This window comes from Charadrius vociferus, unplaced genomic scaffold, assembly GCF_000708025.1.
Source record: "Charadrius vociferus isolate BGI_N301 unplaced genomic scaffold, ASM70802v2 scaffold198, whole genome shotgun sequence".
Taxonomy (NCBI): domain Eukaryota; kingdom Metazoa; phylum Chordata; class Aves; order Charadriiformes; family Charadriidae; genus Charadrius; species Charadrius vociferus.
In genome coordinates, this window is record NW_009649951.1 from 3,658,175 (window position 1) to 3,679,277 (window position 21,103).

Here is a 21,103-nt window from a genome sequence, read left to right on the forward strand (position 1 = left end):
CTATGGGACTTCCCTCTCCCTCAACAGTCACTGACCTGTGGCACATCCTTTGCTCTGAGCATCCACATGGGCAGTGAGGTCCTGAAGTAGACACCAGCTGTAATTCACAGAATCACAGAATTTTTGGAGTTGGAAGGGACCTCTAGAGATCATCCAGTCCAACCCCCTGCTAAAGCAGGATTGCCCAGAGCACATTACCCAGGACTGCATCCAGGCGGGTTTTGAAAATCTCCAGAGAAGGGCACTCCACAACCTCCCTGGGCAGCCTGTGCCAGTGCTCTCTCACCCTAACTGTAAGGAAGTTTTATCGTGTGTTGGAACGGAACTTCCTATGTTCCAACTTGCACCCATTGCCCCTCGTCCTGTCACTGGGAACCACCGAGAAGACTGTAGCTCCATCCTCCTTCAATCCACCCTTTAGATATTTGTAAGTAGTAATACTTCACATCACAAAGACAGTTATTTTACTGGCTTTTCTAATGATCCCCATGGTCACTCTGTCTCCTCCCACACCAGAGGGGCAAGACGTTCACTGACGACATGGAGAACTGGTGCAGAGTGAGGGCGTGGCTCCAAGTGGGGACCCCTTCTCCAGGTGTTGGGGTCTGCACATTTATGGACTATGGGAGTGCTTGGTACTCCTCTGCCACTTCCCATTTCTTCTCCCTGCTGTGGTGAGCACAAACACCAGGCTCCACAGGCTGTGAGTGAGACTTCTCACAGGCCCCCATTAGCTCTACTCGATGTGCTGTGCTCCCACCCCATGAAGACCACATACTTTGGTCTGAAACCAGGTACCCATCTAATGCCTGCACCCAAATTCAGTGTAATGCATAAACTCTCTCTTCCCACTTATGAACCTCTACTGTGACATGTAACTTTCACACTGTCTAACATTTCTCCTGAGGGGGAGGACTTGGCATTTCCCTTTGTTGAAGATCATTAAGCTCCTGTCAGCCCACTTCTCCAGCCTGTCCGGGTTCCTATGGATGCCAGCACAACCCTCTGTATCAGACACTCCTCCCTGTTTTGTATCATCTGTAAAGTTATGGATGGTGTACTCTGCCTAAACTTCCAGACCATTAACCATGGAATCATAGTGTCATAGAATGGTCTGGTTGCAAAGAGTCTTTGAAGATCATCTAGTTCCAAGCTCATACCCTGCCATGGGCAGAGACATCTTTCACTATAACACGTTGCTCAAAACCCTGTCCAACCTGAGTTTGAACCCTTCCGATTATGAGGCATCCACAACTTCTCTGGGGAACCTGTTCCAGTGTCTCACCACCCTTATTATAAAACAGTTTCTTTCTTATGTCCAATCTATATCTGGTGACAAGTGATAGGATGAGAGGAAATGGGTTCAAGTTATGTCAGACGAGGTTGAGATTGGATATTAGGAAAAATTTTTTCACGGAAGGGGTTACTAAACATTGGAATAGGCTTCCTAGGGAGGTGGTGGATTCACCATCCCTGGGGGTGTTTAAAAAAAGGGTAGATGTGGTACTCGGGGACATGTTTTAGAAATGGTTTTGTCAGGTTAGGCAAATGGTTGGACTTGATGACCCTTCCAACCTCAACAATTCTATGATTCCATATCTACCCTCTCTCAGTTTAAAACAGTTGCCCCTTTTCCTGTCACTACACACCCTGGTAAAATGTCTCACTCCATCTTTGTTATTCTCCCACTTTATATATTGAAAGGCTGCTATAAGGTCTCCCCTGAGCCTTCTCTTCTCCAAGCTCAAAAACCCCAACTCTCAGCCTCTCTTCACAGGAGAGATGTCCCATCCCTCTGATGATTTCCATGGCCCTCCTCTGGACCCACTTTAATGAAGATGTTGGACAAGATTGGACCCATTATTGACTGCTGGTGTACACCATTCATGGCTGGCCTTCAGCTGGTCATTGTGCCACTGAACAAAATCCTCTGGGCCCAGTCATTCAGTCAGTTTTCAGTCTACCTCACTGCCCACTGATGTAACCCACACTTTATCAGTTTGTCTATTAGGGTGTTAAACCATGGAGAATGTTATTCCACAGGACTCTCCAAATAGTAAGTTGTACATATTTCTGTAGCACTTGCCTGGATATAGAGCTGGACATAGCCTCCTAAAACATTTGTATCCTTAAATAATGGGTAGATTCTTAAATATTGAACACTTAAAGTCTGGCATCTATTTTCATGTTAATTAGTGAAACAAATTTTCATAGATCCAAGGAAAAATTTAGATTTGGAGAGTCATCTGTGGAGTCTAGTCCAACCTCCTGCTCAGAGAAGGTATGATTAGATCATGCTGCTCAGGGCCATGCCCAGTTAAGTCTTGAACATATCCAAGCCGGAGCTGCAGATTCCCCAAACTTTTTTTTTGCTGAAAGGTAGAACATCTTTAGTTTCTACCGAAAATAGTGAAGGCACAGCACTGTAAAAGTTAGCTGGTATATGCTATGCATCACAATACTTGGACATCCAGAGGCTTTCAGTGGGTGCTGTAGTGGCTGCCTCCAAAACCTCTATGTTATATGTAGTGAGAAGGAGACTAGTTGTGACTTGTGTAAGTTATGGCTATAATGGCTGATGATGCGATGTACTTTAGGGGTACTGAGGCATGTAATGGTGGAAGTGACAACACACAGCTTGCATAATTACACTGAGTTAATTGCATATGGAGAATTCCACAAGTACCTTGGCTAGGTTTCAAAGATTTAACATGCATTGTGAGTGCCTACGTCTAAGGTTTGGTTTCTCAAAGTGCCCATTGAGTTGCCACTTAGCCCAGTGGTCATTACAGGTTTTGTTTGTGAAGTTCCTCAAGGGTTTGTATTTCTCACCCAGAAGCACTGAAGCCTTGGTAAAACCCATCTGCGACCCTTTGCAACTGGTAAACTAGATAATCCTCTGCCAGTACTGCAAGCAGAACTCAGTCCAGTATGGATATTTTCTTAATTTATGTCAAGATCTGCTGGGAGATCTGATCTTTAAAACCTGTGAGCAAGAATTGTAGTGCTAACTCTAGCTGGGCAGCCCAAATCAAAAATTTTATATCCCCATCTGCCTAGATCTTCCAAAGATCATGGGAACATGAAGAACCACAGAAGCTCCTGCAGTAATGTCGAAGGTATCGTATGTCTGAAGCTTCAGCCCATGTATGGGGTCGCAGGATGAACAATGCAACTTTAGAAGAGGTAGAAAGGATGTTCAGTGTGCTAGTATGAAGCTTCAGAGCCAGAACTATCCTCTCTGATTGCTGACTTTTCTGGTGGTGCTAGGAAATTAATATTTCCTAAATCATGAGGGAACAGCAGAGTACTCGGTAAGAAAAAAAAGGAAGGAACTTTATTTATCTTCTCCTGTTCTTCTAGAGATGGGACTTGTGTTCCTGGAATTTCTCTCACGTTGTCTTTCAAGTGAAATGTGATCAGAGCTGCTTCTAAAACAAATACTGATATGGAGAGAAAAACAGTCATAAATAGAAAACCTTGCAAGCATACCTTACTTCTTCAGTGTGAGAGAAGGAGGTGGCCTCTGACAGTCCTTTTGCAGTGGGCTGAAGAAGCTTGTTAGCAGCTTACAGTTACTGTAACACAAACTTAAACCCTCAGAAAAAGATAAACTATGATGATAGACATCAGCACACATCAGTGGTCACGTCCAAAGGAAACTGCAGATGCATCAGCTTCATCAATCCTACAGCGATCACCTGATCCAATGTTGTACCCAGTTCTTGTATGATGAGTGGGGCAGTGGGAAGAGTAATGCAAAGGCAGCTGACTAGCTCCTGAAAGTCTTGTAAGCAGGTGCTTTAAAGCTTGCTCTTCAAAGAGCAGAATGAATTACAGAAATAAAGTAAGTAGAAGGCAGTTGGACTGTTTATGCCATCATTTTAACACTTTTGAGCAGGAGGATAAAAAACCTGGTGCACCCCATGAAAACTTAAACTCGCAACGTCCACTACAAAAGAGGAGCAGCTGCTATGCTCAGCTGTGTGTAAAGCTGAGATAGCTCTTTAAAAAGAGGAAGCTTCCAGAGGCATGGGACATTACAGATCATTTCCCTATGTCCTCAACATTCCTTCTCCCAGAAGCTGCTCCTTGCTGTCATTGTGGAGCATCATGAAGTTACTATTCGCTTCGGCCTGGAAGTCTAGCAGGGTCTCACGGGGTTCCCAAAGTTGCTGAGGTCACATCATACCTGTTTCCAAATCTGTTTAAGGTCTGAGGATGGGACTTAGCATAGAATTGATTTCCAGTGCTGGCAGAGAATTTTTGCCAGAAACTGGACAGTGAATTTAGTTTCAATTCTCCAACTGTAAAATAGGGCTGATAATAATTCCATGTTTCACAGAGCTGTTGAGAATATATATTAATGTGCATAAAGCTCTCAGACTTTACAATGTAGATTTGAGGAAAAATCTGTTCAGTTTGCTTTGTACACCTATGGTATTAATCCAGCCAAATAAAAATTTCTGCTTTTCAGTTGAGAGTCTGAAAATGGAATTAAGCTGAAGGTATCTTCCACTGAATACTGGGATGATGTTTGTCAACTAGAGGTATTGATGTGCTGCAGTTTTGTGGGTAGATGTCTGGAGGCCACAACTTTTGCACTTCACTAGACTGTGAAGTTAACTGAAGATGTTCTCCTCTACACTCTCATCAACTGAGGGCCTATCAACTAAGAGCGCAACCAGCATCAGTGGTTCTTCTATTCTTCTTCTCAGCCGGAAAAATTAATAAATAATCCCATTGCGTTATATATTTTTCATTTCTTTATATCTAAAGGAAGTTCACAGAATTCCAAAATTCCCTATAACCCAAGAAAAGCTCTAACTTCCTGCTGCTCTCTGCAATGTCGCAGAATGAAGAGGTATGAGGAAACAAGTCTGCTGATTTGGCTTGTAGCACTGTACGCACAGTTCTAGAGGTTACCAGGGGGTGAAACTGGAAGCACAGACAGGTGGCAAAATGTTCCTCCTGTGCGGGACACCACTTGCTGAAGGTCGGCAATCCCCTGCTTCCACCCCTCAGCAAGTATTTCCAGTTTGTGCAGGAAGCTTCTTACCTGATATCTGAGGTGAAGAGCTCCCTCTGGAGAGTGTGCAACTACCAATTGGTCTTGTTTCTAAACTTAACCCAGGCCAGCAGCCCACTTCTGTCAGAGCTCCCGCAGGGGAGGACTGTGTAACCGCAGGGATTTCACAATCCCCGCTGAACTTGTAGGCTCTGATGAGCTGTAGAAAGTGTAACAGGGCATGCTTTGTTTCTGTTTTCATACCCTGGAAAGCATTTTTTCTATAGATGACGCATAACATTGCAGCCTCCTTACTGCAATATGAACATGGTTTGCTCTACCAATGCAGTCAGCAGCCACTGGAGAAGCCAGTCAATTTCTTCAAGCCACATACGGCGTATGCTGCCACCACCTTTTCAAGATGTGGGAGGGATCCAAATCTGTTTTTAACAAGTCCAGCATGTTTCAAATTAAATGCAGCTGGCAATCTTCTCTTAGATTTTGGACATGGTTCCTGCCAGGTTACAAATAAGTTTTTTTTCTTTTACTGTTTGGTGTTAATACCGTGAGCCAGTAGAGGGCACACTGGCATTTAATTTTAATATTATTAACTTCTAAATAACATTTTCTTTCTGAAATTTAAAGTTTTAAAGGACACTGTTAACAAAAGTAAAGATTCCTATAGATAATGGCCATTGTGCAAAGCTAATTGTGAAAACTTGCTTTTTCAATATCACCCAAATGTGAATGATAAACTTTAAAAAAAAACGAAACCACCCAAAAGCACAAACTGTGGAAATTTCTAGAGCTTACCCTACCTACTTTCATCTGTCATATTTTCATGATGTAGGCATTTTTTTTTCCATTTGGATCTTCAGAATGGGTTAATAAAACACACCTTAGGGTTGAAAAGTCCAGTAAAACAGTTGCATAGCACCCACATACCCACATCATCCATCTGTCCTGAATAAAGTTATTTTTAGCAGTCTCCTAGCTACAGATCCTCCTAGCACAAAGCTTTATAATTTCAATCAGGCACACACATGCTTATATGTAGCCTTTTCTCCCCTCTCCCCCATATAGTAATAGAATTGCAGATGCTCACCTTTAGAAAACATAAAATTTAAAAAAAAATCAGAATAGCTTCTGAAATTGTTAATTCAAGCACAAACTATTCATCATGAAATACATCTGTCAGCCTGTAGAAGGAAGAAGAGTTATGCTTACTTTGGGCCAAACTGTCTCAAGGAACATATTAGAATATGAATGTTTTAACAGTTCACAGCACCTTTAATCTGAAATTCCCTAAATACTTCACGTGTATTAATTGAGGTTCCTTCTTGTAGCAAAATCTCTTTATTATACTCAGTTTTCATATGGGCCCTTGAGGCATAAGTGATTAAGATCTACTTTTTCCAAAATGTGTCTTGAAGTAGTTATTTCTGTGCCTGGTTGCTCTTCGCTGTAAGATCAGGGTAATTTCAAATACATTTTGTTGTGTTCTGTAAAAAAACTACTAGGAGCAAAAGGAGCTGTGAGAATTAATAATATCTAAGAATTCAATTACTCTGTAACGTGACTGTAAGAGATAAGTATAAGGACCAAAAAGTGTTTTCAGGAGTAAACATGGGTTCTCCAGAAACATTCTGAAAGTTACTCATATTGGTAAACAGCTAAGCTGAAAGTGCCTCTTAAAAGTGCTGAAGCAAGTACTCTTCATGTGAAATCTTAAAACTATCCACAAAAACAGATTGTAAGAATATCAACCTCATGCACATGTGCAAAAGGAGGCAGTGTGTGGGGCAAGAGGATAATAACTTGAAGTATTATGGGCTTGGTATAGACAAGGCAGAGAGGACTCAGGATGTCAAAGGTACGGCGGCAATGATGGCGAATCAGTGCCACATGTGCCCTGCGTGGCACCATCAGAGAGCTGGGCTGACATCATCAGCAATGCCAGTGCTTTGTAAAATGTGTTTTTGCGCAGCAGCACACAGAGACACCTTTTCCTGAGAGGCTTTCACCATCCCTAGCTATCATTTTGACACTTTAGAACAAGTTAAAAAGAAAACAAGAGTCTGATAAAAAGAAACTAGGTCTTTTTTGGCCTCACTGGAATAGAAAAATAAGTAAAGAACACAAGCGTGGGGATAGAGCTCCATGGATTCTGGGGACAGAGCTCCATGGATACAAGCTTCTGCATCCACCTGTACACCACGATGGTGAGAAAGGCTTACAAGCTGTGCTGCAGGCACGACGCTGTCAGCACATTCCTTGCAAGTATCTTGAATGTGCAAAGTAGAAATGTTTTCTTGATGAGCTCTGGAAAATCCTTTCTAGCAACCAATCCTTGCTGTCTGTATTCCTGGGTCCTTTCAAAGCATCATTACTGACAGCGCTTGCTTCAGCTAGTCCATTGTTCCCGAAGACCTAAGGGAATTCCTTACAGTTAAATGCACCAGGATTACAAAACACAGGGTTTCCAAGGACTTTGCAGTCCCAACTTCATATTATTTGGATATTCTGTGTTGTCATAGATTCCCAAAATTTCTCAACAGTACAGATGGCAAAATACCTTGTGATGGCTGAAAGAAAATCTTTTTCATAAGGTTTTTAAACTTTCATTCCTTTCCAAATATTACGTTTGGTATTCTTGTCTCCAAAATCTTTTTTATTTGCTGGAGGAGTATCACAACCTTTGCCCTTATCATAAGTAACTAAGCATAATTAGCCACGGCTGACAGGCAAGCAAGTGAGCAAGAACTGAGTGGGATGAGCCGTGGTACAGAGCATGGAACAACAAGTGCCAGGAGAACACCACCCGAAACTGCTGGAAAGGCCCAGTGTGATATCATCGTTTATCAATTGGAGATAGCATCTGGCTGTAAACCCACCCAGCAACAGAGTTTGGGAAAGCTGGTACGTGGACATCTGGCACCATGTACAAGCAGAGGACCCGAGATGCAACTGTTAAAACATCGGCCGAAGCCCTCAGGCAGAGCCCACCATGGAGCAGCTGGAGAGACCGTTGCTTTTTCTGCAGCCTCAACTTTCTGGCATGGAAATGATGGGGGAATCACGCACATAACTATATATGTTGACTCTGTGTGTGTGTGTATGTGTGTGTACAAGCGCATGTGTATGCACGTGCGTATGTATGCGCAATCCTTTACCTGACAAAGCCTATCCCACTTTTTTGGTCTACTTAATAAAGTCAACTCATCTATGTCATGTTATCTGGTGTTCCTCTTCCCCCATGACATTATATTATTATCAAAGAATAGAAGATAACTTACTTCAAAATATTTTCTCCCTTTTTGTGAGGGACTAAAACTCTCTTACTTTTAAAAGGTTTTCTGTAAATGTCTTGGCATTGGAGAATTATTTTTTTTTGGTGAGTTCTTGCTTTTGACCAAATATGAAGAGTAAAAAAGTTTAATGTTTTGTTCTCTCTTTTTAAATTATCCACTTTGAAATAAAATGACTGCTTTTTTCTCTCTCTCATACATTGTATAAACCATGTTTTACCCAGCATTCAGTAGAAAATAAAGCATGTGAAACAAAGAAAAAAAACAAAACAAAACAAAAGAAAGGAATATTTCTGGCTTTGACAAAGATATTTAAAACTTTTACACTCTTCAGATATTATACTCTGAATTGGTATTCTAAGAAAAATATCACTGGAAATAATTTGTCCCTAAAAAAGAATAACATTTTTTCCTGACAAAAATAAGTTTTGGCAAACAATTTTCAATCAGCTCCTGAGTATCTCTCTAATTCAGAGATGTCACCTAGCTACAAGAAGAATTCTTAAGCCAAGACTAAGATATACTGGGTGTTATGTAAGATGGTACCTATAGCTGCTTTGATACGCAAAATTACTGGACAATTTGCACCATGTCTTTGCCCCTGCACTAGTTTTCCAGTCTACAAATGGGAGCAACAGCCTCTTATATTTTTTTTCATGTTTATATGGACAATAACTTTTGTTTATATAGAGGATGCACACCTGCTTTTTAAGGAGTTTGTCCTGAAGGAGATAACTTTGATAAAGATAATACCAACTTCTAAATCTCTGTTATCAAGATGATTATTCTTACTTTCATTTTTTCCTGTTGTCGCATCTCTCTTGTGTATTCACTGTAAACTCTGAGAATCTGCTCATCTTCTAGCAGAGGCTGAAAATAGTTACTCCTTTTCACTTCTTCTGGCGATGTATCAGAGTAGCCTCTGCAACCCTTTTGCATTTGGCCTTTGTCTTCACCTACTTAACATTCTGTAAAAGTTCATGGAGCTTTTTTTATTTTTGTGTTGAATGCTCAGACAACAGGGCTCTAGCTAAAAAGCACTTTATAAAATCCCCTAAATTTGTAACTCCTGCCTGCACTTAGCTGCGCACTGCCACAGGCCCACTCTCTTTCAACTATTTTGGTCCTATGCCTGGGCAATTAGTTATTTGACTTTATTTCTACAGCACTTAGTATAGAAAAAGGAAAAAATTGTCTATACTATTTTCTAACACTATGCCTGGCATGCTGAAAATTCTATGGTAATTTTGCATTTGAATGCTTAGCAGCTATAGATATAATCCAACATAATACCCAGTACATCTTAATCTTGGCCTAAGTCGGTTCTCTGTGTATTTTCTGTAATAGTATATTACTCAGACTTGCTTTTAAAGATCTCCAGTACTAAGTTCTGTAATGACAATCTAGACTGTAAGGACAACCTTACGGTGCACCTTGAAGGTGCACAAATTCATGGGACCTGATGAGATGCATCCGTGGGTCCTGAGGGAACAGGTGGATGAAGTTGCTAAGCCACTATCCAACGCATTTGAGAAGTTGCAGCAGTCCAGTGAAGTTCCCACCAACTGGAAAAGGGGAAAAATAACCCCCATTTTTAAAAAGGGAAAAAAGGAAGGTCCAGGGAACTACAGGCCAATCAGTCCCACCTCTTGTGCCTGGTGGGATCATGGAGCAGATCATTCTGGAAAATATTCTAAGGCATATGAAAAATAAGGAGGTGACTGGTGACAGCCAAGAAGGCTTTACTGAGGGCAAGTCATGCCTGACAAGTTTGGTGGCCTTCTGTGAGGGGGTTACAGTGGTAGTGGATAAGGGAAGACCAACTGACATTACCTACCTGGACTTGTTCAAAGCATTTGGCACTATCCCACATGATATCTTTGTCTTTAAATTGGAGAGACCTGTATTTGACAGATGGATCACTTGGTGGATAAGGAATTGGTTGGATGGCTGCACTCAAAGAGTTGCGGTCAACAGCTCAATGTCCAAGTGGAAACCAGTGATGAGTGGTGTTCCTCAGAGGTCAGTACTGGGACCAGTGCTGTTTAATGTCTTTGTCTGCAATATGGCCAGTGGGATTGAGTGCACACTCAGCAAGTTTGCCAATGACACCAAGCTGTATGGAACAGTTGACAAGCTGGAGGGAAGGCATGTCATCCAGAGGGACCTGGACAGGCTTTACTGGTGAGCCCATGCCAACCTTATGAAGTTCCACAAGGGCAAGTGCAAGGTCCTACATCTGGGTTGGGGCAATCCCAAGCGCAAATACAGGCTGGGTGGAGAATGGATTGAGAGCAGCTCTGAGGAGAAGGACTTGGGTGTGTTTGTTGATGAGAAGCTCAGCATGAGCTTGTGCAATGCGCACTTGCAGCCCAGAAAGCCAAACACATCCTGGGCTGCATCAGAAGAAATGTGGCCAGCAGGTCGAGGGAGGTGATTCTGCCCCTCCACTCTGCTCTGGTGAGACCGTGTCAGGAGTACTGCATCCAGCTCTGGAACCTCCAACATAAGAAGGACATGGACCTGTTGGAGCAGGTCCAGAGGAGGGCCACAAAGACAATCAGAAGGCTGGAGCACCTCTTGTTGTGAATGAAAAAAATAAAAAATTTGAACAATCAAAGTTAACTTTCACAGAAGATAAAACAGAAATATTTATTTAGATTGTATTTAGATACTATTTTTCCTTGGAAATTTACAACCAGTTTCTCCTCACTGATACTTGGCCTCTTCTAGTGTTCTTTGGAGCTGAATATTCACACTTGTGTATTTTAAAAAAAGAATATAGCACAAGGATCTTTCTAACATGGACAGCTATGTAAATAATTTCATTTGGCATTATAAAGTCAGACGCTTCAGCATTTCACCTCCATAATCCCTGTACTGAAAATTTACCTGACTTCATCAATTTTACCTGACTTCATCCATTATGTCTAATGGCATATGTATGTTTCTATAGTATATGAAGAGCGAGGCAATTTATATTCATGATAGGTGATTTTAAAGTTTTTAATGGGTGCTTTAGCCCCAGATAGACCTGAGGAATGTTCTTCTACTGTATTTAGGTACTTGTAACTGTATGCTAGAACTGCACAGTGCAAAAGAAGTGTTATCATATTTAAAATCTCCGCCTAGCTGGCATACAAGTGCTTTTTCTTTTCTGTTTTCTGTTATGGAAAACATTCCTAATGTCAAGTATTATTAGCACACCTATGGATTCCCTGCATATTTTCATTTTACAAAAGCAGCTGCATTGTCCTAATTCTTTTTTGAAAAAAAATAATCCCTTGTACAGTAAAAAAATATATTAATAATTGAGTAACCTTTGAAATATGTCAAACAACTTCTTCAGAAAGCATAAGTGGGTAAAGTGTGTCACGTGAAGCTCTTACAGGCTTTTAGCTAGAGATACACAAGACAAGCTGATAGATGACAAGAACAAATCTTTTAGCAAATGATCTGTGGGCTCTTTTTCATGCAAAACTAGGAAGGCTTTGTCTTACTTCCAGCTCTTCAAAAACTTTGAGCAATCGGCATCAGACCAAGACAGAAAGAAATGGATACCTGCAAATACCTTTAATCCAGTGAGAAAGGGTTGCATATCAACCAGCCAAACGGAGAAGGATATTGGTGATGAAGAGGGAATTGCTGTTTGCATTTGGAAGTGCAAATAGTTTGCTTCATGTTTTCTGTTGTTCTCAGAAAGCATCTATTTCGGAGTTTTCTTTACTTGATCATTAATACATTGAACCCAGTGCTTCTCATCCAAGTGCCTCAATGGAAAGGTAAATCTGAGTCATAAAGGTTGGAGGTAGAGTGCCACTGGTAGAGTTGAGGAGGAAAATAACGTCCAGAATTTTTTGTCCGATTTAATGGCTGCACCAAACTCTCTGCTAGACCCTACATTACAGTATGTGGTACCTAATTATTCAAACTTTATTGTCTATCTGTTTGAAAGACGTTTAAGTTTTCCCACGTATTCTATGCATCTTAAAATCAGAATTATTATTCAATTGCACAGATAGTAAACAGTAAAAATACAAACTTCATGGTATTTTTATGGTTTAAAATTTCTTTTAAAGTAAAATCAATGTCTTCTTTACGTTAATGATTCTAGCACATTTCACTGCTGCAAAGAACTGAACATTGCCCTTTTATTTGTCTTAATTATTTGATAATTTATGAGGTGATTTGTACTCAGATTTGATGTGATTCCCTCTGTACACCTGAGCATAATATGTGCTCTCCATATATATCCATAGCACCTGTTAATCAAGTATCATTAATATTAACGGACCTCGTAACAAACTGCTGCCTATGTGATAGTTACCATAGCATTTATTGACATCACTCTAAGTACCAGTTTGCTGTGCTGTGAATAAAATGATTTTTGGTAGCTGCAAAACCATAGAATCTGTTACAGTGTGCACCAATTTATTCATTTGGATAAAAAACAGTGAATTTGCACTATTTAAGGCAAATATATATATATTTATACTGTCATCACGTACACTGAAACCTAATGTTGGTTCAATGGGGTTTGTATCAGGACCAAAATATTGTAGTGACCAAACTGAAGATGTCTTCCATCTTCACAAGTTTTAACAGGAAGAATTGTGTACTGATAGTAAAATACTTGAGACATGCTTAAAAACACCTGAAAAATAATGTCCCAGAATTTGCCAGTCAAAATCCTCTTTAATCTCCATACAGTCTTTCATCCTGGTTAGGCACAAGCACAAGTAAGTGAAGTAAAATGCCACATGCTTGAGGAAATATAACAAGGAAAAATCTTTTCACTTTCTGTGTTTCTGTACCGACCTGTTAGAAAAATTCTTTCTGGTTGTTGCATTTTAGTAGATGATAGGTTATGAAGTTCCTTTAGTATCTATTTCTGCTGTTCATCTTCAGCCTAAGATTTTGCAACTCTCTGCAAATAGTTTAGCTTGCAGATACTCTTCATTTTTGGTATAGCTGTCGTATCATGCATTGGGTTAAAGAGTCTGCAGCAGCACATGTGCCAAACAGAGAGGCAGGGGCAAAACTAGTCAATTTTTGATAATGACAGAACTACAGGCTACAAATGTATCTGATTAGGTTAACAGTCATTCACTCCGTGATAGAGCCTTGAAATACCACAGAATGAAATGCTGGGTTCTTGCAATCCTCTTTTTGTCAAGGCACTGGTATTTTTCTCCTAATTTTTCCCCTTCTCATCATTTCAAACTGCCTTTCATCAAGGTTGTATAACAGTAGATAAATACATGGGTTAAGAGTCTTCTTTTGGCCTGGTACCTAGGCAGAGACCACTGCTTTTCAGCTTTAGCACAAGCCTACTGATAAAACTACTTGTATACAAAATGCTTTGAGACCTAAGGATGCAAAGTGATACTTCACCAGCCTCAGGAAATGTGCTTGTTTCTAGTGTGTATTGCACCTAGTGAATGACATCACTTACTAATAATCCTTTTTTTGTGTGTTTCCCATGTCTCCACCAAGATAAATGAAAATATGATGTGAACCCCCCTTGGTTTTGGGGGGTCCTAGGGTGTATATAACAGTTTGAAAAAAGTTAGGCAGGAATTGTGCTTCAGATATTGCCCTGAGAAAGAAACTTTATTTGCAAGGCTTTCCTGGAGTGAGAAGTAGCAAGGTAAATGCAGGGAAGATAAGACAAACTTGACAGTTACTAACAGTCTCAGTGCTCTGGTATGCTACTTCCTTTGGGAAAAAAAAAAAAAAAAAAAAAAAAAAAAAGTAAGTCAGTTCATTCCAAAGACTTTCAAAAAAGCTCCTGAAATTGCATCCAGTGATACCGTGTCTTGCAAAATGCTTAAGGCAAATCTCACACTTGTGTAGGTACTTCCCATGCTTTGTGTGTGTGTGAATATATCTGGTGAATTTATTTTTCACAAGTCGTTAGGATATAACTGATTACTTGTTGGTATGACTTTGCACACTTAGCTAACATTAATGCGATGTTTCAGACCCCTTTAACCCACATCTAATATCAGATCATCACCAAGTAAGAATTAGTGCATTTCAAATTAACACATATTTTGGCAAACTGGAAATACTCTTGGTATGACGTCCTAGATGTAAACAACTTTCACTAACCCTGGCTAGTAACAGTTAGAAAAATACCTCAACATGCTAAAATTATTTAAGAAGTGATTATAGACTGCAGAGCACATGATAGGGTACAACTCTCTCTGGGAAATTCTGGGATATAGATCTTAATACATGGTTCAATGAAAAGATCTCCTCAATTTGTTCCATACTATAGTACTGCAAGCAAAAGACAGATTTATTTTATTCATAGAAAACTCTGCATTGCTTATAGTTGTGCTGAAAGTGCCCTAGCTTGAAAAATTTCGTGTGGATTTGAATATAATTATTCAGAAAATAATAAACCACTTACTCACTGTAAAGACAGCAGAGCTCAGTCCTTAATAAGCTCTATTTCTATTTTTCTCTTCATGATCCCTGTAAATAAAGCATTTTATTCTGCCCCTCTAATTTTGGTTCCTATATTCTTCCTTCAAATCTAGCAAAACATAGATGTTTCCAACTCTAGCGCTCTTTCAGTCTGGCTACTTTACATTTTCACTTTGGATTTCTTTCACTCATCTAACAGCTGCACAGTTGTACCATCTCCCTACAAATCCCACATTCATTCAGGTGCAAACCCGCACCCCAACTAGACCATGCATGTCCAAACGTGGTAGCACTTCTGGATGCCTGGACTCCACGAACCCACTGTTGGAGTTCAACTGCTCAAAAAACTTCAGAATTCATATGCCCATTTCTCTTTTTCAGGGCACACTTGTTTTTAATTCCTGGAAGAGCAGGAATAAAAAAAATACTGCAAAGTACTATTCCTTAGGATTCACTATCAATTCAGTCTGGAAATGGCTTAGAAAGCCTACAAGACTTCTCGCCAAGCTTCTGCCCCTTAGATATTAACTTCTGGGTTGATTCATTAAGGACATGTGGAAGATATCTGGGTCATTTTCAACACAGATACACTGTCAAGCCAACTGCTTCTGAAATAAACAAATCAATTTCTAAGACAATGTCTTGTTTAAAGAGCTGCTGGTAGAAATGTTACTATATTCTATTAAGGGGTCTTGCCGTGGAAAAAGGCTTCAGTAGAAAGACTTCCAAGTGGGAATTTTCTGACTGGTCTTGACAAACAATTTATCTCTTGATAGAATCATAGAATTACAGAATGCTTTGGGTTGGAAGGAACCTAGCCCACTCCCCTGCAATGAGCAGGGACACCTTCAACTAGATCAGGTTGCTCAGAGTCCCATTGAGCCTCACTTTGAAAGTTTCCAGGGGTGGGGGATCTACCACCTCTCTGGGCAACCTGTTCCAGTGTTCAACCATCCTCATCATAAAACATATCTTCCTTGTATCTAACCTGAATCTACTTTCTTTTATTTTAAAACCATTACCTCTTCTCCTATCACAACAGGCCCTGCTAAAAAGTCTGTCCGTATCTTTCTTATAGGCCCTTTTTACATCTTGAAAGACCAGAGCTTTCTCTTCTCCAGGCTAAACAACTCCACCTCTCTCAGCCTTTCCTCATAGAATATTCCGTTATGCTCATCATCTTCGTGACCCTCCTCTGGACCTGCTCCAACAGGCCCATGTCTTTCCTGTGCTGAGGACTCTAGAGCTGAACACAGTACGGCAGATCGGGTGTCTCCAGAGCGGAGTACAGGAGCAGAATCACCTTCCTTAACCTGCTGGCCATGCTTCTTTTGATGCAGTTGAGGATACTGTTGACTTTCTGGGCTGTGAGCACACATTGTCAGCTCATGTCCAGCTTTTCATCCACCAATTACCCCAAGTCCTTCTTGGCAGGACTGCTCTCAGTTCCTTCATCCCCCAGCCTGTATTGATACTGAGGGTTGCCCATGACATTTGGCCTTGTTGAACGTCATGAGGTTTACATGGGCCCACTTCTCAAGCTTGTCCGGGTACCTCTGAACAACATCCTGCCTCTCAGACATGTCAATCACACCACTCAGCTTGGTGGTGCCTGCGTATTTGCTAAGAGTGCACTTGATTCCATTGTCTATGTCAAGGATGAAGATATTGAACAGTACTGGTCCCAGTACAGACCCCTGAGGGACACCACTCTTCACTGATCTCCCTCTGGACATTGAGCCTTTGACCACTACCCTCTGGATGAGACCATCCAGCCAAGTCCTTATCCACCAAATAGTCCATCCATCAAATCCATATCTTTCCAGTTTAGAGAGAAGGATGTTGTGGGGGACTGTGTCAAAGGCCTTACAGAAATCCAGACGGATGACATCTGTAGCTCTTCCCTTGTCCATTCTGTAGTCACTCCATCATAGAAGGTCACTAGGTTTGTCAGGCGAGACTTGCCCTTGCTGAAGCCATACTGGCTGTCTCGAATCATCTCCTTATTTTTGATGTGCAAAGTCTATTTGGAGGCTAGTAACCCTCAGAGGTGAATACAGGGTCCAGCCCTGTTTAACATCTTCATTAGTGATCTGGATGATGGGGCAGAGTGTACCCTCAACAAGGGTACTCAAACTAGGAAGAGTGGCAGATACACCAGAGGGTCATGCTGCCATCCAGATGGATCTTGACAAGCTGGAGAAATGGGCTGACAGAAACCTCATAAGTTCAACAGTGAGAAGTGCACAGTGCTGTGCTTGGGCAGGAAAAGCCTCAGGCACCGATATATGCTGGGTGCCACCCAGCTGAAAAGCAGCTTGGCAGAAAAGGACTTAGGGGTTCTAGTGGACACCAGCTTGACCATGAGCCAGCAATGCACCCTTGTGGTAAAAAAAATTAAAATAGCATCCTGGGCTTCATTAAACCCAGGGTTGCCAGCAGGTGGAAGGAGGTTCTCCTTCCCTTCTACTCAGCACTAGTGAAGCCACATCTGGAGTCCTACATCCAGTTCTGGGCTCCTCAATAAAAAAGAGACATGGATCTATGGAACAGAGTCCAACAAAGGGCCACAAATATGATGAGGGGACTGGAGTATCTCTCTTATGAGGAAAGGCTGAGAGGGACTGTTCAGCCAGGAGAAAAACAGGCTCAGGGGGATCTTATTAATGTATATAAATACCCAAAGGGTGGATGCAAAGAAGACAAAGCCAGGCTCTTCTTAGTGGTGCCCAGTGACAGGACCAGAGATAATGCGTACAAAATGAATGTTCCCTCTGAACATCAGGAAACACTTTTTTTACTGTGAGAATGACTGAGCCCAGGCTGCCCAGAGAGATTGTATCCCACCTTGGAGATATTCAAAAGCTGTCTGGACATGGTCCTGAGCAACTGACTCTGGGTGGCCCTGCTCCAGCAGGGTCATTGGACCAGATGACCTGCAGAGGTCCCTTCCAAACTCAACCAATCTGATTCTAAGCTTACTGCTGTCCTCTTGCAGACAGTTGAGCAGGTGCTTTTCTTCCAAGCATTTCTGACAGTCTTTCATGGAAAATGAAGCTTGCACCAGTGTGGTCTCATTTCCCTGCCAACAGAAGACAGTAGCAGTGCAAGTCTTGGTCAGCATCCCACCAACCTCTCCCATCATCACCTGTGAATTAGCTTGACAACAATGTAATTGTCCACCTGAACTTGCCCATTCCCACATTAAATTCAAAGGTAAATGAAAAAGGCAGCATGGAACATGAACAAAAGTGTCCAAGCTTTCCCTGCCAAGCTGCAGCCACTAGAGTGAGAAGCAGATTACACTGTTTTTTTAAACCTGCTATACCTAGCAGAGTAGCAGAGATGACAGTGGAACTGCTGGCTTTAGACTTCGGCATTTACATCAGTCTGAGATGAATGGTGGGTCCCTACCCTTGCATACATGTCGTTGATGTAGAGTTGAACTGGGCAAATCTCCCCGTGACAAAGACAGATCATAGAATTGACCATACAGTCATAGAATACCAGGTGGAAGGGACCTCAGGGATCATCTGGCATACAAAAGCACAGTCTAAACAAAAGGGCCCAGCACCCTGTCCAGCCAAATCTTAAAGGTGTCCAGTGTTGTGGAATCCACCACTTTCCTAGGGATATTATTCCAGTCGCTGATTGTTGTCATTGTGAAAAATTTTCCTCTTGTGTCCAGTCAGAATTGCCCCAAGAGTAACATATACCCATGTAAAAAGGGAGTCTCCGTCTTCTTTGCAGCCACCCCTTAAATACTGCAACATGGTGATAAGGTCTGCCTTAAGACTTCTTTTCTCAAGGCTGAACAAACCCAGTTCTCTCAGCCTTTCTTCATATGGCAGGCTTCCCAATCCTTTGATCATCTTTGTGGTCCTTCTCTGGACCCTCTCCAGCCTGTCCACCTCTTTGTATAGTGGAGACCAAAACTGAACAGAGTATTCCACGTGTGGCCTGAGAAGTGCTGAGTAGAGTGGCATAACGACTTCTTTCTCTCTGCTGGCGGTGCCCTTCTTGATGCAACCCTGTTGCATCCTGTTGGGTTTCTTTGCCCCTGCAGCCCAGTGTTTGCTCATATTGAGCTTGTTACCCACCAGGTCCCCCAGGTCCCTTTCCACAGAGCTGCTCCCCAGCCAGGTAGATCCCAGCCTGTGCTGCACACCTGGATTATGTTTTCCCGGGTGCAAGGCCTTACACTTGCCCTTGTTGAACTTCATAAAGCTCTTGTTTGCCCACTCTTCCAGCCTACCCAGATACCTTCCTGCAGGGTGGCTCTCCCTTCCCAAGTGTCCATTTGCCCATGCAGTTTGGTATCATCAGCAAACTTCATCAGGCTACCCTTGATCCCATCATCCAAATCACTTAAGAAGATATTAAACAGTGTTGGGCCCAGTATCAATCCCTGTGGAATCTCACTTGTGGCAGGGTGCCCGGTTGAAAAGGAGTTGTTTACCACCAACCCATCACCTTTTGTGTGCAGCCTGTCAGCCAGTTCCCCACCGTCACACAGACCACTTGTCCAGACTGTAACGCACCAGTTTCTGTAGGAGAAGGCTGTGGGCAACCCCGTCGAAAGCCTTTGAGAAATCCGGGTAGACAATGTCCACTGCTCAACCCACAACAACCAAGCTGGTTAATTTGTCATGGAAGACGATCAGGTTTGTCAAGCATCATTTGTCCTTGGTGAATCCGTGTCGGCTTTTCCCCGTCATATGCTTCATTTGACTTGCGATAGCTCCCAGGAGGATTCATTCCATAATTTTCCCAGGGACTGAACTAAGACTGATGAGCCTGTAATTTCCTGGATCCTCCTTTAAGCCCTTCTTGTAGATGGGGGTGACATTAGCCTTCTTCCAGTCTTCTGGGACATCCTCTGATCTCTGTGACTTTGCAAAGATTATGGAGAGCAGGCTTCCAATGTCAGCAGCTCTCTTAACACCCTCAGGTGGATATTGTTAGGGCCCATTGATTTGTAGGGGTCAAGCTCCTGTAATAGATCACATAACAACTCTTCCTTCACTGATGGCAGGTATGTGTTTGCATCAACCTGGATTTTTATTTCCAAGGCCTGGGGCCCAACAGTGGTCATAAAGATAGAGGTGAAGAAAGCGTTGAGAACCTCTGTGTTTTCAGCGTTATTGGTGACTAATTCACCTCTCCTGTTTAAGAGCTGGCCAATATTTTCCTTCTGTTTCTGCTTGCTGTTTATGTATCCGAAGAACCTTTTCTCATAGTTTTTGACATCTCTGGCAAATTTAAATTTGAGCTGATCTTTTGCTTTTCTAACTGCTTCTTTGCACACCCTGACAATGCCCTTGTAGTTCTCAACAGATATTTATCTGCTTTTCCATTTCTGTTACGCTTTTCTTTTGGTTATGAACAGACTCAGAAACTCGCAGTTAAGCCAAGGGGGCCCCTTGCTCCACCTATTTCCCTCACCTTTAAAGGGGATGAACTGTTTTTATGCTTCCAGAAGAGCATTCTTGAAAAACTCCCAGCACTCGCTAGCTTCTTTATCCTCCTTCTATGAAAGCTTCCCACAGAATCCCTCTCAGCTGAGCTCTGAGTGAGCTGAAGTTTGCTCTTCTATAATCTAAAACCTTTGTCTTTGTACTAAACTTCAGTGTGCTCAGCAGGATCCCAAACTTCACAGTATTGTCATGACTGCAGCACAGGCTATCATTAACCAACATGTTACAAAGCAGACTTTCTTGGTGTTTCAGTAGCAAGTCCAGCACTGCCTCATTCCTGGCTGACACATCTAACATTTGTGTTAGGAACCAGTCCTCTATGCATCCCAGGAAATTGATGGATGACATATGAGCTGCTGTATTGTTCTTCCAGCAATGCCTGGGTAGTTGAAGTCACCCATAAGAACCAGGTTCTGTTGGCTCGAAGCTTGCTTAGATGACCCAAATGTTGCTTCATTGGCCTTTTTGTCTTGGTTTGGAGGTTGGCAGCAGATGCTGTAAGATCCCCCTTGGAGATGACCCCTCTGATCTTGACCCAGATGCATTGAATAGGGCTTCCACAACCACCATGGTTAAATTCCATACATTCAAGGTTCTCCTTAAAAAGAGCATGACTTCTCATTCTCTTCTTCCCTTGCCTGTCTTTATAAGAAACAGCCTATAGCTATCCATCACAATCCTCCAGTCATGTGAGTTATTCCTATGGTACCATAACTTTCTGACTGGGTGTGAAGCTCCAGTTCCTCCTGTTTGTTCCCCAGGCTGCGTTCATTGATAAGCATATACTTGAGATGGCTGGTCATCTGGTTCATGTCTTGAGAGACAGCTAAGGGACATTTGTCGCTGATCATCTGATTGGTCTGGCTTATTCCCCA